Source organism: Lithobates pipiens, unplaced genomic scaffold (assembly GCF_037356315.1).
Source record: "Lithobates pipiens isolate NorthernLeopardFrog02 unplaced genomic scaffold, aLitPip1_a1.2 Scaffold_19, whole genome shotgun sequence".
Taxonomy (NCBI): Eukaryota; Metazoa; Chordata; class Amphibia; order Anura; family Ranidae; genus Lithobates; species Lithobates pipiens.
This window is the reverse complement of record NW_027507764.1, coordinates 342,842,405-342,862,912: the sequence shown is the minus strand read 5'-3', so window position 1 is coordinate 342,862,912 and position 20,508 is coordinate 342,842,405. Positions and strand designations below refer to the sequence as shown.

At 42.3% G+C, this 20,508-nt stretch overlaps 1 protein-coding gene across 1 annotated transcript in view; it reads left to right on the top strand.

Annotated features, from left to right (window-relative positions):
* The first annotated feature begins 1,192 nt into the window (after positions 1–1,192).
* Positions 1,193–20,508, top strand: part of LOC143996847 (mas-related G-protein coupled receptor member H-like) — a 31,298-nt gene continuing 11,982 nt past the window's right edge. Inside the window, exon 1 of the mRNA XM_077492132.1 lies at positions 1,193–1,470. The gene's annotated coding sequence lies outside the window, so the exon portion shown is untranslated. The remainder of the gene's footprint in view (positions 1,471–20,508) is intronic.

Sequence of the window (20,508 nt, the reverse complement as noted above, 5' to 3'; positions counted from 1 at the left end):
AAACATTTATCTTCTCCCTGGCCATACCTTCTGAGGTCACATAAATATTCATAACCCAGTGGCTGACCCTCCTACTCTATTTCTGGAAGCTTCTTCCAGAGGCAGGCAGGATTAATCAACCGCCAGACTTAAGGAGACCTAACCAGACCTAGAAAATACATTGCTGATCAGCTTCAGGTCCAAGAACTAAATTTATCCAGCCTAGGGTAGGGTGCTACATCTATGAGAAACCAATTGTAATAGCAAAAAAATCAACAAAATTACACATAGCTTTGTTTTTTGTTTTTCTAATTCTTTATTTATATAAATAAAGCATCCAACAAAGCAGTATAATACAAAACAGTAGTAGTGTATCACAAAAAGTAAAAAAAAAAAAAACAGAAAACATACAAGAAGAAGGTGTTAGGGCATGTATGGAGAACATGTAGTCACAAAAATGGCAAATTAATAGTATATACTGGCCAAACCAGTGTTTATATTAATCTTAGGGATCTAGGGAATTTCCCATATACCAGCTAAAATCAGTGTAGACCAAAGGAAAGAAAACATCCCTCTAAGGTCAAAGAGACAACCATAGACAATCCTGACGGAGACCGGCCACAGTACCTGCCTAGTCAGATACTTAGATTTTTATGAAAAAAAAGGAGCCAGGGGAAGTATGAAAAGTGTAAGAAAGGAGGGTATGGGGACAGAGAGGAAAGAGGGGGAAAATAGCTTTGTTTTATATGAATGTTTGATGACAGAGGTGGTTTAAGCATAGATGTTGTTAATCTCTTTAATATTTATATAAGGCTATAACATTAAAAATCTAAAGCTGTGTCTACCATATCCATATATCCAGAGTGGCCCAAGTTGACAAGTTTGTAAGAAGGTCTCTCTAAAGTCAATTTGTATTGCAAACATAATTTCACAGAGTTCAGTAGATCCTTCATGTTGCCAGTGACAACGACAAATGACAGGATTAGAGCTAGAATGATGTAGATGGACAGAGCAACAACTGGCAACCAGGCACAGTATCAAGCTGAAGCATAATTATTCAAACAAACATTTGAGGCAGGCGACTGACAGAACTGTGGTTAGACAGGTTAGGGGTTAAGGCAGAAAGAACACGCAATCCAAAGTACAAGGTCAGAATTCATGAAGCAAATACAAAAGTAGTTGGCAAGCTGATACAAAAATTGGACCTGTTGATCAGGCACCGAGTAGGAATTTACTGTTCCCTACATAAGCAAATAATAAGGCTCAGGTATCAGCAGCATGGCTTTTTTGCAGTGCACAGTAGTGACCACCGGATGGCCAAGGCTCCAAAACTGTTCACTACATAGAGAATATTGAGCTGAATTTCTGCAAAACTGTTTCATATGACAAAGGAGATTAATCTCCATTTAGACAGTATAGGAGTCTGGCTGCTGGACCTTTTAGGTGAAATTTTTATCTAAAAGGGGCATTTCTTCTGTCAGCACCAATAAGGTAAGAGGGTGGAAGTGGCATGCATTACCTTAACATTTATTTGTTTTTTTTGTATTTTAATTACTGGCTCAGCTATACATAAACCATATGCTTATATCTCCTTTTAGACAAGATTTCATTTTGCAATAGCTTTCTGGTCATTAGCATCTCCAGTAGATATATAATGTAGATTATTGACAGACAGAAAGTTACCTGAATAAATGCTTTCATTCAGAGGTGTTTTGGATTTCAGTTTTTATGTGGGTTGGAGATACACTTAGATCCTGCCACACAACCACCGAACAGTCCCATTGGTGCTTTAGGCCATTCCTTAGGCCTGATAAATTGGGCTTAAGTTACTGAAGGGTATTGCATGCAGTATTTGGGTCATGCATCCAAAGATTGCATGTGATAAAGAAAATGTCAATTCACTACAGGTTTATGTGGTATTTGCCACAAAAATGAGAAACGCTTGGTAGATACCCCCCTCCAAAAAAAAAAAAAAAAAGGAAACAAACATATTTGTTAGATAAGTTGTAGTCTAGCCACATGCTATTTAACGAACGTGTAGTGCTACTCCCAAAGTAAATGCTTGGTAGTTTGGCTCCTCTATTATTTGCCTTGACTCTATGAATTACTTTGGCCGTGACACACCAGGTTAAGTGGATAGCAGTTGCTGTATCGCATAAGGATGTGTACCCAATACTCATATAAAACTGTGTATCTTAACCACTTACAGACCGGACAATTTCGCTGGTCAAAGACAAGACCACTTTTTGCGATTCGGCACTGCGTGGCTTTAACTGACAATTGCGCGGCCATGCGACGTGGCTCCCAAACAAAATTGACGTCCTTTTTTCCCCACAAATAGAGCTTTCTTTTGGTGGTATTTGATCACCCCTGCGGTTTTTCTTTTTTGCGCTATAAACAAAAATAGAGCAACAATTTTGAAAAAAAAACGCATTATTTCCCTCAGTTTAGGTCGATACGTATTCCTCTACATATTTTTGGTAAATAAGCGATTATTGATTGGTTTGTGCAAAAGTTATAGCGTTTACAAAATAGGGATAGTTTTATAGCATTTTTATTAATAATTTTTTGTTTATTTATTTATTTATTTATTTTTACGAGTAATGGCGGCGATCAGCGATTTAATTTTTATTTTTTTTTTTTATTGTGACTGCGACATTGTGGGGGACCCATCGGACATTTTTGACACATTTTTGGGACCATTGTCATTTATACAGTAATCACTGCTATATAAATGCAGTGATTCCTGTGTAAATGACACTGGCAGTGAAGGGGTTAACCAGTGGGTGGCAGTGTAGGGGTTAAGTGTTCCTAGGGGTGTGTTACTAACTGTGGGGGGGTTGGGCTTTCATTTAGTGAACACTGATCTCTGCTCCAATCACATGGAGCAGAGATCAGCGTCACTAGTTGCTAGGCAGAATGGAGAAATGCTGTTTACACAGCATTTCCTCCATTCAGCCGTCCCGTGAGACGATCGCGGGTATGCCCGCGGTGATCGAGTCCGCGGGTCCCGCGACCGGACTCACGGGGGTCCCGACCAGCGCGAGAGCCCGATGGCAGGGCGGCATTGAAGATTGGACGTACATGTACGCCAATATGCCTGCCCGTGCCATTCTGTCGACGTACATCGTCTTGCGATGGTCGGTAACCGGTTAAGATAAACACCAGTCCGGTTAAGAGTAAAAAAAGTCATTTATAGTGTAACAAATTTAAAGAGGTGGCAATGTATACATTTAGAGACAGGTAGAATGTACATCTAACACAACTGACAGACAGAGGAACTATCACATGGTGGTAGTTTAAAGTAATGGTCAAAGCAGTTAGATATATCTATACTGGGTGAACTGCAAACCATGATTAACCAATGGCACAAACCACATACAACAATGTAATGGTAAACAGCATTGGCATAACTTTCCTGCTACCAGGATACTACAGGTGCATCTCATAAAATTTGAATATCATCAAAAAGTTAATTTATTTCAGTAATTCAATTCAAAAACTGAAACTCATATATTTTATATAGATGCATTACACACAGAGTGATGTATTTCAAGCATTTCTTTCCTTCAATTGTGATTACTATGGTTTACAGCTAGTGAAAACCCAAAATACAGTATCTCAGAAAATTTGAATATTACATAAGACCAATAAAAAAGGATTTGGAATACAGAAATGTTGGCTTACTGAAAAGTAAGTCCAATACCAGTAGATGACATGGCTCCCCAAATCATCACTGACTGTGGAAACTTCACACTGGACCTCAGGCAAATTGGATTCTGTGCCTCTCCACTCTTCCTCCAGACTCTGGGAATTTGACTTTCAAATTAAATGTAAAATTTTCCACAGTCCATGATTATTTGGGGAGCCTTGTCATCTGCTGGTGTTGGCCCACTGTGTTTTATTAAGTCCAATATCAGCGCAGCCCTCTGTCAGGAAATTCTAGAGCACTTCATGCTTCCCTCTGCTGACTAACTTTATAGAGATACTGATTTAATTTTCCAACAGGACTTGGCATTGATGTAGAAATTCATGCAAAAGGAGTCCCAACCAAGTATTCAGTGCATACTATACTGTACATAGACATATGTTTCAGTAAGCCAACATTTCTGTATTAAATATCCTTTTTTATTGGCCTTATGTAATATTCAAATTTTCTGAGATACAGAACTTTGGATTTTTATTAGCTATAAGCAATAATTATCAAAATTAGAAGAAAGTAATGTTTGAAATATATCACTCTGTGTGTAACACATCTATATAAAATATTTGAGTTTCACCTTTTAAATTGAATTACTTAAATAAATTAACTTTTCGATGATATTCTAATTTTATGAGATGCACCTGTATACTAATGAAGTACACTCTAGGGGTGACTAGACTATAATTCAGGTCTACTGCAGCAGTACCCCTTATTGTTATAGGCAATGACTGGAGTCCTTTAGAGCAGCTTAGCTAAAGAGGCATTCCTATGCCTTGGATCTTCAGCAGGCTAACATCGGGGCCCAGTTTTACAATGTTGCACATGAATACAGTCTCAACGGAATCTGCATACAGTGGTATAGGCTGCTGGTTAAGTGTCTAATCCTTAGATACTCGGTCTCTGACAGCAGCAAGCAGGTTATGGCCTCAAGGCTCTCTCACCAAATTAATTGTCCCAGTACAACTCTGGTCCTCAGTTCACCAGACTACAACATTACAGTGTCTATGCAGCAAGAGACCGTATCCCACAGTGACTCAGTTCTCAGTATATGGGCACTCTGATCCATTCTCCCTCTCTAGCCTTCAATGCATAGGGTCTCGATCTCTGCTCAAGCCGCAGGTGCATGTGAGGTAGGCGCACATCCAGACAGGAAGATGTGCTCAGTGTGGTTCCACATGGCATCACAAATCTCACCAGTGCCTTTGGTGGCCCGGAAAAAAACAGCCTCTACCTCTTCCCTTGGCACTGTTTCCCCACTGGAAACTGTAGTGGAAATTAGAAAAGGACCTGGGGTCCTAGTAGATGATGGGCTCAGCAATGGCATGCAATGCCAAGCTGCTGCTAATAAAGCAAACACAATATTGGCATGCATTAAAAAGGGGATCAACTCCAGAGATAAAACAATAATTCTCCCGCTCTACATGACTCTGGTCTGGCCGCACCTGGAGTATGCTGTCCAGTCCTGGGCACCAGTCCTCAAGAAAGATGTACTGGAAATGGAGCACAAAGAAGGGCAACAAAGCTAATAAAGGGTCTGGAGGATATTAGATATGAGGAAAGGTTGCGAGCGCTGAACTTATTCTCTCTGGAGAAGAGACGCTTGAGAGGGGATATGATTTCAATGTACAAATTCCATACTGGTGACCCCACAATAGGAATAAAACTTTTTTGCAGAAGGGAGTTTAACAAGACTCGTGGCCACTCATTAAAATTAGAAGAAAAGAGGTTTAACCTTAAACTACGTAGAGGGTTCTTTGCTGTAAGTGGTAAGGATGTGTAATTCCCTTCCACAGGCGGTGGTCTCAGCGGGGGGCATTGATAGTTTCAAGAAACTATTAGATAAGCACCTGAACGACCACAACATACAGGGATATACAATGTAATACTGACATATAATCACACACATAGGTTGGACTTGATGGACTTGTGTCTTTTTTTTAACCTCACCTACTATGTAACTATTTAGTCCAATGGTCAATAGAGGTTTGTAGAATGGCTTCCCTTGTGAACTTCAACTCCCAGATTCCAATGTGGCCAGCAAAGAAGTCTATAGGGCTCCTTTAGCTTCCCTGCTCCCCCTAGGGTGAGAGGCAGACAGTGTGCTTAAACATAGCATGTCAGTTCAGTTATAGTGTAAAGAGCAGCGGCAGCAGTGTCCCAACTCACTCCTAATAGCCAAGCATCTGGCTACAAATATTATTGTTATACAAGATCGATATAGTGACATCTGTTTGCACAGCACTTTACAATCTAAAGGGAGACAGTACAGTTACAATACAATATAATACAAGAGGGTAGAGTTTACAATATAATAGCTTGGGGCAAGTGATACAAAAGGTTATAACAGTTGGGTATGAGCTGATGGAAGTGACAAAAGTTCAGTTAATTGGTACCATGATAGGCTTCCCTGAAGAGATTACTTTTCAGGGATCTCTTATAGACAGCCATTGTAGGAGATTGCCAGACAGATTGAGGTCCCCAGACACTACTTTAAAACGCAGTAAATTTACAGAGGGTCTCAAAGTCTGGGTGATCGAGATGATACCAAGAGGAGGATCAATTGCTAATAGATTTAACAAATTATGTAATAGAGAGACAAATTGGATTTTTACTCTTGATTCTCTAACACCAAAGGGACTCAATAAGGAACTAAAGGTAAACAGCATTTTGTAATGGGTTCAGGAACGTTATTAAATAATCCATCAGTATATAAGTAACTGACATTGTTATACAATTGGATTAATAAAGAGGATAGCTATTATTATTGTGTTCATTTACTGCAGGTGCTGTTATGGTTGTGATTTGAACCAGTGGCCCTTGTGTTGCCAGGCAGAGGAGCAAACCACTTGGCCACTACGCTTTTGCTGTTTTTATGCTTTACATTTTAAAGTTTTAGATTTGAAGCTTTGTGATGCCATATACTAATGACATATCCATATGTTTTTTTATGGTTTTTAGTTAATTATAAGTATAATTTGGAGTCTAAATATACAACATGTGGATCTCTAGAAGAGGTTTTTGTAGCTTTGAACCAGTCAGTAATTCAGTGGGTCTGCTGGCTAATGTAGTCTGCCCAGTAAACTGTGAGCATGCTGGACACTTTATTTTAGTATTCCAGTGCTACCCTGTTTCATGTGTATCTTTTAAAAATATTTGTTTCTGTTAGTTGTTTTGAATGAATGAATGAATGAATGACTTATATAGCGCTACCTATACGAACTGAATCGCCTCTGGGCGCTTTTTCTTGCCACCGGTGTCCATCTGCAGCTATTTATGCGGTCCTTTAACCTGTAGAGTCCCGACACACTTACAACATTGACATACACATACACATATTATGGCCAATTCTTTTTTGGACAGGGTCTAATTAACCTACCAGCATGTCTTTGGAGTGTGGGAGGAAACCGGAGTACCCGGAGGAAACCCACGCAGGCACAGGGAGAACATGCAAACTCCAGGCAGATAGTGTTGTGGTCGGGATTTGAACCAGCAACCCTATTGCTGCTAGGTGAAAGTGCTAACCACTACACCACTGTGCTTCACATGGTCCAGCTAGTCTATGTAGTTTAACCAGTTGCTGTTCCTGTTTGTATTGAGAATAATGGGTTGCAGTGTTGTGGCATGCACCCTCCCCGTTCTAAAGAGGATTTGGGATGGGGGGAATTAGATACAGGGCCTCCAACCGGGATACATCCCTTGGGATATACTATTGAAAGAAAAGACACAAAAAAAAAGTATATGGGATTTTAACAGTACCAAAACCAGTTTTCTTAAAAAGTAGGTAACTTTTATTAGTACAAGTCTAAAAAATAGGCATACAAACATTTAAAAAGCCCCAAATGTAGGGCATATAAAGGTACATCTGTACATAATACAATTACAAATGTTACATGGTACAGCCACCAAGGAGAGATATCCATAATGTTAATTTAAATATATATGATAAATATTGATTGCTTATAGGTGCTTCAAAACATTTCACAGGGCACTTGCCCGCTTCTTCAGGAAGAACGCAATAAATACATCTCTGTAAATATAAGATAATACATCATAACAAGGGAAACAATAAGATGTTATGTATGAATGAAATCATGATGGTACTGTTGCCATACCTGTTACAGATGCTGACCAATGTACTTAAAAACACGAGGAGGAAGGAAATGGATTGCACAGGGTGACACCAGTGAAAAGAACAGGTCCTAGTATCTCTAGAACTTCTGACAGCGCAAAAAGGTTATCCTTCAAAATGTGAAAACTAGAAATGCCAAAATGATATAAATCTGATATGATAAAGCAAAAAAGCAGAGGAAGGAACTAAAGTGATCTTCAGCTAGTGTGCTCAATAGACAAATACAGTAAAATAGTCAGTGGTAGCCCAATGTGTTACAAGCTGCACCCCTACTAGAAGCTCCTTGATGTTTGTATTGTGTACAGATGTACCTTCATATGCCCTAAATACAGGGCTTTTTAAATGTTTGTATGACTATTTTTTAGACATGTACTAATAAAGGTCAACTCATTTTCAAGAAAAATGGTTTTGGTAAAATTCCATATCTTTTTTTTTTTTTTTTTTGTGTCAGGGTTGCCTCTTCGGTATAAAGGTCTGTGTAGATGGGCTCTGGGTTGCAATGGCAGGACACTTTTGACATTGGCTGAGACATTTCTGAGATCATTTAGAATTGACAGTTACGGTATGTTTAACCTGCAACTGACCTTCTTCTGATCTGGATTTGACCAGCTCAAGCTGTATTTGAATTCTGATTGAGTTGTATGGGGAGAAAAGGAGATCCAACTCAAACAAGGGCCCAGTAATACCGGCACTAACACTAACAAGATCAGAAGCCAAAGTTTAACAAAGCAGCAAGAGATGGGAAATGAGAGGGTAAAAAAGACAGACTATGTAGAGCCAGCAACAATGCAGATTGGAATTTGTGGATAACAGGGCACCACATATTATAGACCGTCTACCCAACCGTACAGCCTGTGTTGCCTATGCAGAACTTTGACCCTGAAAAGAACACATGAGAATGCTCATAATGCTCCTGGTATCAAGATACCCTGTTTTGTAAATTGCCTAGGTTTGTGTAGCATGCAGGAGCACAGAAGCATTATTGTATTTTCTTTCTTTCATTATTTTCCTTTTTTACAAGGCAGAAAATAGATATGTCTTTAATTAAAAAAAAACATAATGTGATTTAATAATGTAGACATGTACCCTATTGAGTAATGTTAACTGTAAATTTTAATGACATGCCACTTTAGTAAGAAAGGTTGGAAAATAAAACCTATCGATACTACATTTGTACTGGAAGAATAGTAATAAGCACAAATATGAGATTAGGACATGTATAGCTGAAAACAAGCACAGTGTACAAGGTAGGTAATAACAGCTCCCATTTCAGATAACCTGAGACAATAAATCAGAGAAACACAGGAAGCCGAGCAGTGATCTGCTGTTGTTCCTCACAAGACACAAGCATTTCCTGACATTTTCAAGAGATGCCAAGAAGGCATTTTATTTGGCATACAGTAAGCTTACATATTTTCTTTCTGATTCTTTGTGCAATAACTGTACTTATTAATTGGGGTTATCAGCACATCAATAATAGGATGTACTCTTTAAAAGGCAGCACTGTCAATGCATATGAACGGAATCATTTTTCAGGCTTTCAAGTTTTATCTGTACTTGTACTGAGAGAGCAATAAGCATTAAAAGATACTCAAGGTAGGAACTCTAATTTCTCTTCTTTACATTTAATGACATGTAATATAAAATATCACAATAGTTAGGACACTTTTAAAACTTGACACAATGGGTAAGATAAACATATTGCATTCAAATTTTTGGCAAGGTACAGCCTGTATTAAGGCATTGATACAGATGGGCTGCCCCCCATCAAAACTTTGGACACGTAGCAAATCGCACTGTTTATCTTGCCCCTTGTTTCAAGTTCTGAGATTGCCTCAACTATTGTGAGTTTATACTGTATGTGCCAACTTGCAAACAGCACATAGACATCTTTATGTTTTATGTGTGCTAGAACCATAGATGCAACACAATATTTTTTGTATATACATTTTTTTAAATGTGCTATAGCGGACTTCTGAAATGGTGCCTGCTGGTCTATTTTTTTTTTATAATCGAATGACCCACAAAAGAAGGCAAAAGGTTAAAACCACAAAGGAAAAAGTTGTGAGTCCTTAAACTTATTTCTAGGTGATTTTTACTTAGGCAGTATATTTGAGTCATTGCAATATATAACTTGAGCATAATGCAATAGCTCAAGAAAGAGATGTTGCTGCTTCAGTCTCTGCAAAGTGAAATCCATGAGTTTTTAATATAAATTTCGAAATATCGGGTGAAAGTAAAATTTTCAGATAATTAGTTATGTTCTACAAGTTTTACTGTCTATTTTCACTATACATCTTTTTTTTGAAAGTGGTATATAAAATGCAGACATTATTTTATTTAAGCCACCAGCTCTGGAAATAAATTAATTCAAATGTTTTGGATTCCAATGTCTTGGAAAGGTTACACTGTTAGGCTGATGCACTGTTGTTCAGTTTCACTGAATAAACCATAAGAAAGTTAAAAGCACACTCTGAATGTTCTAAGGTTGTTGGTGATGTGGTGTACCGTGATATTCAGTGTTGGGCTGGCATAAAGCCCCTTCAAGATGTCTTTAACACACAAGCAGACCTGAATGCAAATTAGGTTTTACATTGACATGCTGTACAAAGCACTTGTAAGAACTCATTTAGAATATTTAGTTCAGTTTTGGGCACCAGTTCAAAAGAAGGATGTTGTGGAATTACTAAGTGTAGAGAAGGGCAACTAAACTGATAAGAGGCATGGAAGACCTCAGCAATGGTTAGAATCAAAACCCCAACATTGGTCTCAGTGGAAGCAATAATACCCCCCCCCCCCCAGCACTGGTGTCAGTGGCTGCTATAACACCCAGCGCTGGTGTCAAGAGATGTAATAATAAACGCCACATATGCATCAGTGGCTGCAATAATAACCCCCAGCACTAGTGTCAATGACTAAAAAAAATAATCCCCAGCCTTAATGTAAGACACCAAAATAATAAGCCCCGCATTGGCATCAGGGACTGAAATAATAACCCCAGTAGTGGTGTCAGTGGCAATACTATTAACCCCCCAGACACAGAGGTTGGATGTCTGTAACAATGCTTTAACCCCCCCCCCCCCCCCCGCACTGCTGGTCATTTGCAGTGCTATTAAACATCTCCACAATCCTCCCTCTGTTGGTAGTTAGTTTCAATGTTTTCTTACCCCCCCACAACATTGGTGGTTGGTGGCAAGTAAATTCACCCCCCCTAGCATTGGTGATCACTTACATGATTACACAATACCACACAGGTCTCCTTCTCCCCGAGACCAGGTCTTTGCTTGTTGAGTGGTGGAGATCACTCTGCCTAACAGTCTTTTTTTACAGTACCATGGGCTGAAATGCATAAAGTGTCACAGTGCCAAGGCACCCTGCTACTGCTCTGCTACATTCTGGTGCCCATTGGTGGCAGGTCTCACACGGAGGGCCAGTGGGCTGTACTGCCTTAGGGAATCAGGAAGGAATTTTTGGATTTTTGGGGAATTTTTGGAAAATTGGATCATGTTTTTTTGCCTTCCTTTGGGTCAAATGTGGGTTTAGGGTTCTATATGCTGTTTTTCAAGTTATTTATTTGTTCATTTTCAATTAAACTCATTCAACCTGATAAAATGTTGTCTTTTTTGAGTTTGACCAATTATGTAACAATCCATTCAAAATAACTTTCAACAATTTTAAATTCCAAACATAGACATATACAGATCAGTAGGAGCAGAAATGATGACAGCATATGACTAACAAAGCATTAAAAGCTGGGATAGGAAGAAACCAGAATAAGGGGTAGTATAAAATAAAATAGGGTTAAATCTAAAATGACTAAAGGACAGTTCCTATTTTTATGGTACTATTTTTTTTATTACTTGTTGTTTCACTGGTTATCTTTTTTTGTAGCTCATGTTCTGAACTATGTCAATAGAATATCTATTAAAACAGCAGGGCCATAGAACATGTAATTCACTGGAGATATTGCTGTTTGAGCAAAGGTTTTTGTTTCACTGTTTGCTGTGTAAGAAACATGTTCAATAATCAATATAAAAATATCAATTATGCCACTTTATTAACTAAATATTGCCAGCTTTGTAATTTTATAATTATTTTGGTTACCCATTTTAGTATTAAAGTATTAATATAAAAGTTGAGTATTCATAAATATTGTCTGTATTTATGAATATAAAAAGATTTATTTAATATTAGCAACCACTCACTTCACTCATTAATTCTAAAGCAGAAATAAACTGCAATTTAAAAAAAAAAAACACATGTGCCCCCAGGAGCTTTATGCCATAATGTGCTGGTATGCACAACATGTTAGCACATTGGGGCAAATGTACCTGTCAAATTATACCCTCTGGTGATGCACTGTCAGTGCTCCTGCTGGTCACAGGCGCTTCCATCTTCTAAAAGTCTTCCTCCTGGGTTCACTTAGTTCATCTGCTTGAATAAATGGCTCAGGATGATGTCACTCCCACACATATGCACAGAAAACCACATTGTTGTGGTACAGGAAGGTGCCTCAAATGTATGCTGAGCTGTTCATGCGTGGCTCAGTGTACATAACCGCTGACAGGCAGAAAGAAGGGTTTATGTCAGGCCGCGTACACACGCGGGGACTGTTCGCTTAACTTTGTCCGCTGAACAGTGTTTCAGCGGACAGTCCGCTCGTGTGTGGGCTTTCAGCGGACAGTTTCAGCGAACAGTCTGCTGAACAAAGTTTTTCGGAATTTCCGAAAAACTGTCCGCTGAAACTTGGTTTGAGTGGACAGTCCCCGCGTGTGTATGCTTGTTCGTCAAACTAAGTTCCGCGCATGCTCAGAAAGAATTTATACGCCGAAGGTTGCATTGCAGTGTATAGGACGTCGTTTTCTAGTCCCGTCGTACGTGCCCTTCACGTCATCGCGCACGGTTTCAGCGGACTGTTCGTTCGTCGTGTGTGGCCAAGTCCGTCCATGCTAATTTTGAGCGGACTGTCCGCTGAAACTGTTTGACGAACAAAGTTGAGCGAACAGTCCCCGCGTGTGTACGCGGCCTCAGAAGGAATCCACCATTGGCTCCTGCTGCTGTCAATCACAGGCAGTAAGGAAGAAGGGTCAGACCCGCCTGGTGTGTGTCAATGGATCGAGCCTACAAAAAGAGGGAGAAAAAAATGGAGTATTAACATGTATTCATAAGTGTATGGGCCCCAATGGGGGGCACAGCCTACATAGACCAGATCAAAAACACAAATATATCTCCTTCCTATTGAGGTATTATAATGTATAGCTTATAACCTGATTTTTTGGGGGGGATTCTTAAAAAGCGATCCTTTGGTAGAATATATTCCAGAACTGTACTAAAGTTGAATTTTATTCCAAGTCCATTACAAGATCTTCTCATGGGTGTACAGAAATCCAAACCATATATGGGCAATGTTGTCCCCATAAGGCCAGTAGTATTATAATTACTTTGGGTTGAAGCATGAAATCAACCCACATATAAATGATGTAGTGAGCTACTACATGTGGTTAATGGCATTTATAGTACATTAAGGGGGGCCTGTGTAAGACCAACCCCCATATAAACACCATGGAGTCAGAATGAATAATGGTATGTGTATCAGGCGTCAAATATAAATGGATAACTCTCAGGGAGGGGTGCTCCTGTCACCACATATGGCACTTTTGTAGCTTATAGCTCCCTTTGTTGGCAATTAGATAGGCACAGGAGAACTCATCCAACTGTGTGGTAGGTAATTCATCATTACTCAATGTGAGAGCCATCAGTTTAAATCAAAGGAGAATGTCCAAGCCATATAACACTCAAATAAAAAAAGTGTACTTAGCCATTCATTCGGTTCTTTTAAGATCCAAGCTGTACTTGTAACAAATGGTATTTTATGAGTTCATATCTTGAGAGATCTTAGTCCCTTTCGAAGAATGGAGGAGGTAGGGGAGGACTCGGAGGAGATATCCCATTTTTCTCCCCCCCCCCCCATTCTGTCTTGAGGACACACTTTATCCCCTTTTTTTCCTTAACAAGTTTTGATTTGGTAATTTTGCTGCACTACAATATTTTATTTATAGTTTTAGATTAAGTTAACTTTTCAAAATTTTTTGACACACTGCACAAGTCACAAGAAAAAAGACCAACTGGCTACTCCTTATTTAACCACTTTTTTTTAGGAATAGGTACATATTTACTGTGTAGATCAATTGATACCTGCTGTAAAGACTGGGTGGGTTCCTTTATTTTTATTTTTTAAGAATTTCACATATCCGTGTTAGGGCATAATAACTTGTTAATCATTATATCCTAAAATGCAATCTCTTTTGTACTCTTTTTACTGTATATGGTAAAAATATATTGTATGAATTTTTATTAAAGTGGGGTACCCCCTAAAAAAAAAAAATTAAAAGTCAGCAGCTACAAATACTGCAGCTGCTGGCTTTTAATAATCGGACACTTACCTGCCCCAGGGTCCAGCGATGCGGGGGAACAAAGCCCCCCCTCGCTCCCCGCTCCGCTCGCGGCGCCGTCATGCATACTGTGGGCACCCGGCTGTGGCTTCACAGCCGGGCACCCACTACGCATGCGTGAGCGGCGCAGGGCGCCGTGATACGCCGTACAGTCACCTGGGACACATGACAGGTCCCAGGTGAATGTGCGGCGCGAGGGGAAGTGATGTCACCAGCCCGGGCAATGAAGAAGGCAGACTACGAGGGACCCCCTAGCAACCGGTATTTAGAGGTGAGTAAAACATTTTTTTTTTGCCAATTATTTTTTTTTGATTTTTTTTACGAATTTTAAGTAGTTTTATTTTTTTGGTGGCAACACCACTTTAAGACTCAAAGAATTGTTGAAATGTCATTAGGCTTCTCCTCCATTCCTCATCTATACACCTGACCATAGCAATATAACAGGTTCCAAAAACTCTTCATGCACATAACCACCCTATCTTGCAATAACCTAGATGGGACACACAATGCTCCAGTGGCAACTCCTGTCAGCTGTCTATTATATATATTTTACCATTAAATACAACATTACTGTTTTTCAAAATATATTGTGATAGGTCCATAATCAAATTGTTCTGGACTTCAGTCTATATAGCTGTAAAAACATTTTCAACCAATTCCTTTTGACATTGATGTACAAGGAGTGTGCGTTGAGTAAATCATTCTCCTCTCATTATACTGAGTGAAGTTGACCTACCATGTAATTGCTATTGTTGACGCACAATGTGCTGCTATAACTCATCTACCCATATACAATATATGCCCTATATGATGATCAGAACTCCTCACCGCTGAAATAATGGGTTAAGCCAGTGGTGTTTCTGTACCTTTTATAACCTTTTGGGAGTACATAAAAATTGGGAATATTGAAATCCTTTACCTTTGAATATTTGGATTCCTCTTGATTCATGACATCCTCCATATGCAGTGGGTATAGAACAGAATAACCACCCTTTAAAATAATCACATTTTGTTGCTTTGCAGCCTGAAATGAAGACAGCTGTATTTACTCAAATGCAACTTATAACATCCCCTTTGCAGGAGAATGCACAATTAGGACCTAAAGTAAAAACTGTCAAATTCACAATATTTGTAGTTTCATCATTCATTTTGTCCTCCTTGAGTTCCTTTTAAGGACACTTATGTTCTTCTAATCTATTTTTTTTTATATCCAAGAATCTTTTTCTTTGACCTCTAAAAAGATTCCTGTTCTTTAGATTTCTCCTTTTCATTATAATTGTCAGAATCATCCGTTTTTACCCTGGAGAGGTCACTTATGTGATTCAAGTTTAACCACTTCCCACAAATGGATGTACCTGTATGTCCTCAGGATTCAGTGGTTCTACTGGGAGTGCTGCAGCGATGACCCTGGGATTTTTTTTTTTTTTTTTTTAGGGCTAGCAATGCTCCATAATGTAAAAGTGATTTGGGTGGCTATACAGCCACTGAATCACTTTTACATGTGGCGAAAGGTGGTCGCCCCTCCCTGCCGCCTCCTCCCATCTCCTTCCCAGGCTCTCCTGTCCCACCAGAACAGTATGAAACCTGAAGCAATGAGAATTGTGTTACTTTCGGTTTCAGCTTGTTTTTTTTCAAGCCATTGTCAGCTTGTAAAGCATCTGGTCAAACCGATCTTCGATTGACAAGATGCTTTTGAGGGCAGAGGAGAGATCTAGGGTCTAATAGACCCCAGATCTCTCAGTAAAGAGTACCTGTTGCAGCCCATGCTATCACAAGGGATGTTGTTTTCTTCTAGCCAAACCCAAACACTTTAGCGGCGCACAGCAACTTTTTTTTGTTTGTTCTTAGTATATACTGTGCATATATTTTGTGATAAAATAACATTTCTAATCATTTATTAAGTTAATCCTGACTTTCCAAATTATTTGCTGTAGAAAGACACTATTTTTAAAGACTATCTGTATACAAGGGTCAGTGTCACTAACCCCTTCCCCCATAATACAGGGTCAGTGTCACCCCCTTAATAATACAGGGTTCAGTGTCACCCCCTTGATAATACAGCCCCCCATAGAGACCACCATTAGTGTCCCCTTATAACAGTGACCCCTCTTTCTTACAGACCCCCATTACATCCGAAACCCCCCCATATCAGTGCTCCCCTTTAGATACCCCCATTAGATCAGAATCCTGTTATATCCTGTTATATCAGTGCTCCCCTTAGAGATCCCCAAAAAAATGTAAAAATTGAGGTGTGGGAACCAGTGATATCAGTGATGGCGACAATTTATTTACTGAGTTTTTCATTCATTCATTGATCTTTTTTTATATCAGAGGCCTCTTATATTAGTGACTCCCTCCACCCGTCCCCCCCTTAGAGACCAACTTGTGTATAAGAAAGGGGGGGGTTGCTAATAAAATGTGACTCTGATTTCTCTCCATTACTGATGGGCACTGATAGGCTGCACTGATAGGCACTGATATGTGGCAATGTTGGGCTCAGATAGGCGGCAATGATGGGCACTGATGAGGCTCAAATGATATATGACACTGATATGCAGCCATATTGGGCACAGATAGGCGGTAATGATGGGCACTGATAAGGCTGCACTGATGTGCGACACTGATATGTGGCAATGATGGGCACAGATAGGCAGGAATGATGGGCACAGATAGGCGGGAATGATGGGCACAGATAGGCGGGAATGATGGGCACAGATAGGCGGGAACGATGGGCACAGATAGACGGCAACGATGGCCACAGATAGGTGGCAATGATGGGCACTATTGAAGTGGCACTGATAAGGCTGCACTGATGTGCAACGATGAGCACAGATAGGTGGCAATGATGGTCACAGATAGGCAGCACTGACAGGCATTACTGATAAGGAAGGGGGTATTGATATAAGGGGGCTGTGAGCTAATGGGGGTCTCCAAAGGGGGTGCTGCTGATCTAATGGTTGTTTAACAAACATTAGATCAGCAGTCAGTAACCTCTCTTAGAGACGCCCATTAGCTCACAGCCCCCTTTTATCAGTGCCCCCCCTTCCTTAGAGACATCCAGAGATCAGCGTGACCCCCCCTCCCTTATATCAGCGCCCCGTGACCTCTTTAAGACACCCATTCACGTCTTACCAGTGGGAACCAGGAGCCACTGCAAGGAGGGAAGTGGGAGAGCCAAGCTGGGGGGGGGGGGGGGCAGAGCTGCTCTTAGGCTCCTCACAGTATGCAGTGTGTGTGAACAGAAGAACACAGGATCACAAGGAAGCAGGATCTGCCAAGTTATTGCTCACATGTACCCTGTTCCCTCGCAGCTCTGGCAGCACTCTCTTCTCCTCTTCTATCTTGCCTCCCTAGCCTCTGAATGATGTCAGCAATTTCACCAGCACCCCCTCCCCCAGTAAATTGCTGCTTCCAGGGCTCCTCCCCTTTCCACCACCACTTGTCCCGACCCAGTGTCCAGGTATCAGGCAGACAGAAACCCGGGCATGAGTGTCTAAACTCATACTGTCCAGGTCAATACCGGACAGGTGGCAACCCTATGTGATAGAAATAAAGTTGATCAATAAAAATTGAAAAAGACAGTGTAAATTTTTATTAAATCAATTACACATTTGAAAAACAATTGAACACTCCCCCCATCCCCCTGTGCTCACATGCAAATGTGCATGCATACATAGGCCCCACAGGAAGGGGTGGACTGACAACTCATGGGGCCCCCTGTGTCCCCACCCACACACAAGCCACACCCTCATAAAGCCCCACCTATATATTGCACTGCTACATTACATGCATTGGTCACAGAATTTGTTCAAAATAAATGTTTAAAGAGTTAAGAAAATAAAGAAAAATAAACTCACATTAACCATGTACATTTACTGCGGGCTGCATCTCCTGTGAGCAGAATCATGTACAGGTACTTGATTCTGCACTTGCGGGTCTGCACGCTGTTTGACTCGCTGCAGCTCTGATTGGACACACCGAGAGCTAATCAGCGGGTCCGGCAGACCCGATGTCCACCAGGCTCCAGCGATCGTTTCCAACAGAGGCAGGTCGGTGGTCTACCGATGTAAACAAGTCCCCAGAGAGCCTCCCCCACTTACATCAGTGTCCCCAGAGAGCCCCTCTTACATCAGGGACCCCAGAAAGCCCCCCTCCTTACATCAGGGTCCCCAGAGAGCCCCCAACCCCTTACATCAGGGTCCCCAGAGAGCCCCCCTTACATCAGGGTCCCCAGAGAGCCTCCCCTTACATCAGGGTCCCCAGAGAGCCCCCCCTTACATCAGGGTCCCCAGAGAGCCCCCCTTACATCAGGGTCCCCAGAGAGCCACCCTTACAACAGAGACCCCAGGAAGCCCCTCTTACATCAGGGACCCCAGAAAGCCCCTTGATACATCAGGGTTGCCCGAGAGAGCCCCCATACATTAGGGTCACCAGAGAGCCCCCCTTACATCAGGGTCCTCAGAGACTCTCCCCTTACAGCAGGGTCCCCAGAGAGCCCCCCTTACATCAGGGTGCCCAGTTAGCTCCCCATACATCAGGGTCCCCAGAGAGCCTCCCCTTACATCAGGGTCCCCAGAGAACTCCCCCATACATCAGTGTCCCCAGAGAACCCCCCTTACATCAGGGTCCCCAGAGAGCCCCTCCATACAACAAGGTCCCCAAAGGGCCCCCCTTAAATCAGTTACACTGTTACCCTTACATTGGGGGTCCCAAGAGAGCCTCCCCATACATTAGGGTCCCCAGAGAGCCTCCCCATACATCAGGGTCCCAAGAAAGCCCCCCATACATTAGATTCCCCAGAGAGCCCCAGATACATCAGTGTCGCCAGAGAGCGCCCCCATACATTAGGGTCCCCAGAGAGCGCCCCCATACATTAGGGTCCCCAGAGAGCGCCCCCATACATTAGGGTCCCCAGAGAGCCCCCCATACATTAGGGTCCCCAGAGAGCCCCCCATACATTAGGGTCCCCAGAGAGCCCCCATACATCAGGGTCCCCAGAGAGCCCCCATACATCAGGGTCCCCAGAGAGCCCCACCATACAACAGGGTCCCCAGCGGGCCACCACATCAGTTTTCACAGAGGCCCCCTTACATCAGGGTCCCCAGAGAGCTCCCCCATACATCAGGTTCCCCAGAGAGCCTCCCCCCATACATCAGGATTCCCAGACTTAAACCCCCCCAGAGGTTCCCCTGTACCAACCCCCAGCACAGGGGGAGGTGGGAGGTGGCGATCGGCAGCTCTATGGTGCCTGTGGACCGCGGGATCTCCCTGGGGCTTGTAGTTCTCTTCCTGATTCTGTACAGTGGAGAGGGGAGGGGCCTCTGACCCAGGCAGCAGTCGGCAACAGTGTACAAGCAGACCAAGTCACTTGTAATGAAGAGTGAAACTTGTAGCTGCCCAAGTCAGAGGCCCCTCCCCTCTCCACTTTATACACTCGGGAGGGGAAATACCAACCCCGGGGAGATGCCGTCACATGCACACACATACATACAGCCACATGCGCACACTCACACACACACACATACAGACACATGCATACACACACACACATACAGACAAATGCACACACATACATACAGACACATGCATACACACACACACACACACACACACATGTACAGACACATGGCCTTCAGGAAAAAAACTCAAGACCTACCTCTTCTAAGGCCGCGTACACACGCGCGGACTGTTTGCCCAACCTTGTTCGTCAAACAGTTTCGGCAAACAGTCCGCTCAAAATTTGCATGAGCGGACTTGCCCACACACGAGCGGACTGTTTGACGAACAAGGTTGGGCAAACAGTTCGCTCAACTTTTGAAATGAACGGACTCGCCCACGTAAGGAGGAGGCAAATCCGCCCATTTCGAGCGCGTGTACAGGTAGGCGGGGCCCGCGAAGGATACTTCGCGGGCTCCGCCGCCTGGAATGGGCTTAAAGGGTAACCCCAACGCCGAAAAAAATCGGCGTGGGGGTTCCCCCCAAGTCCACACCAGACCCTTGTCCGAGCACGCTACCCGGCCGGCCAGGAAAGGGGGGCGAGCGAGCGCGCCCCCCCTCCTGAGCCGTACCAGGCCGCGTGCCCTCAACATGGGGGGGTGCCTTGGGGAAGGGGGGGGCCGCGCGGCCCCCCCACCCCAAAGCACCTTGTCCCCATGTTGATGAGGACAAGGGCCTCTTCCCGACAACCCTGGCCGTTGGTTGTCGGGGTCTGCGGGCGGGGGGCTTATCGGAATCCGGGAGCCCCC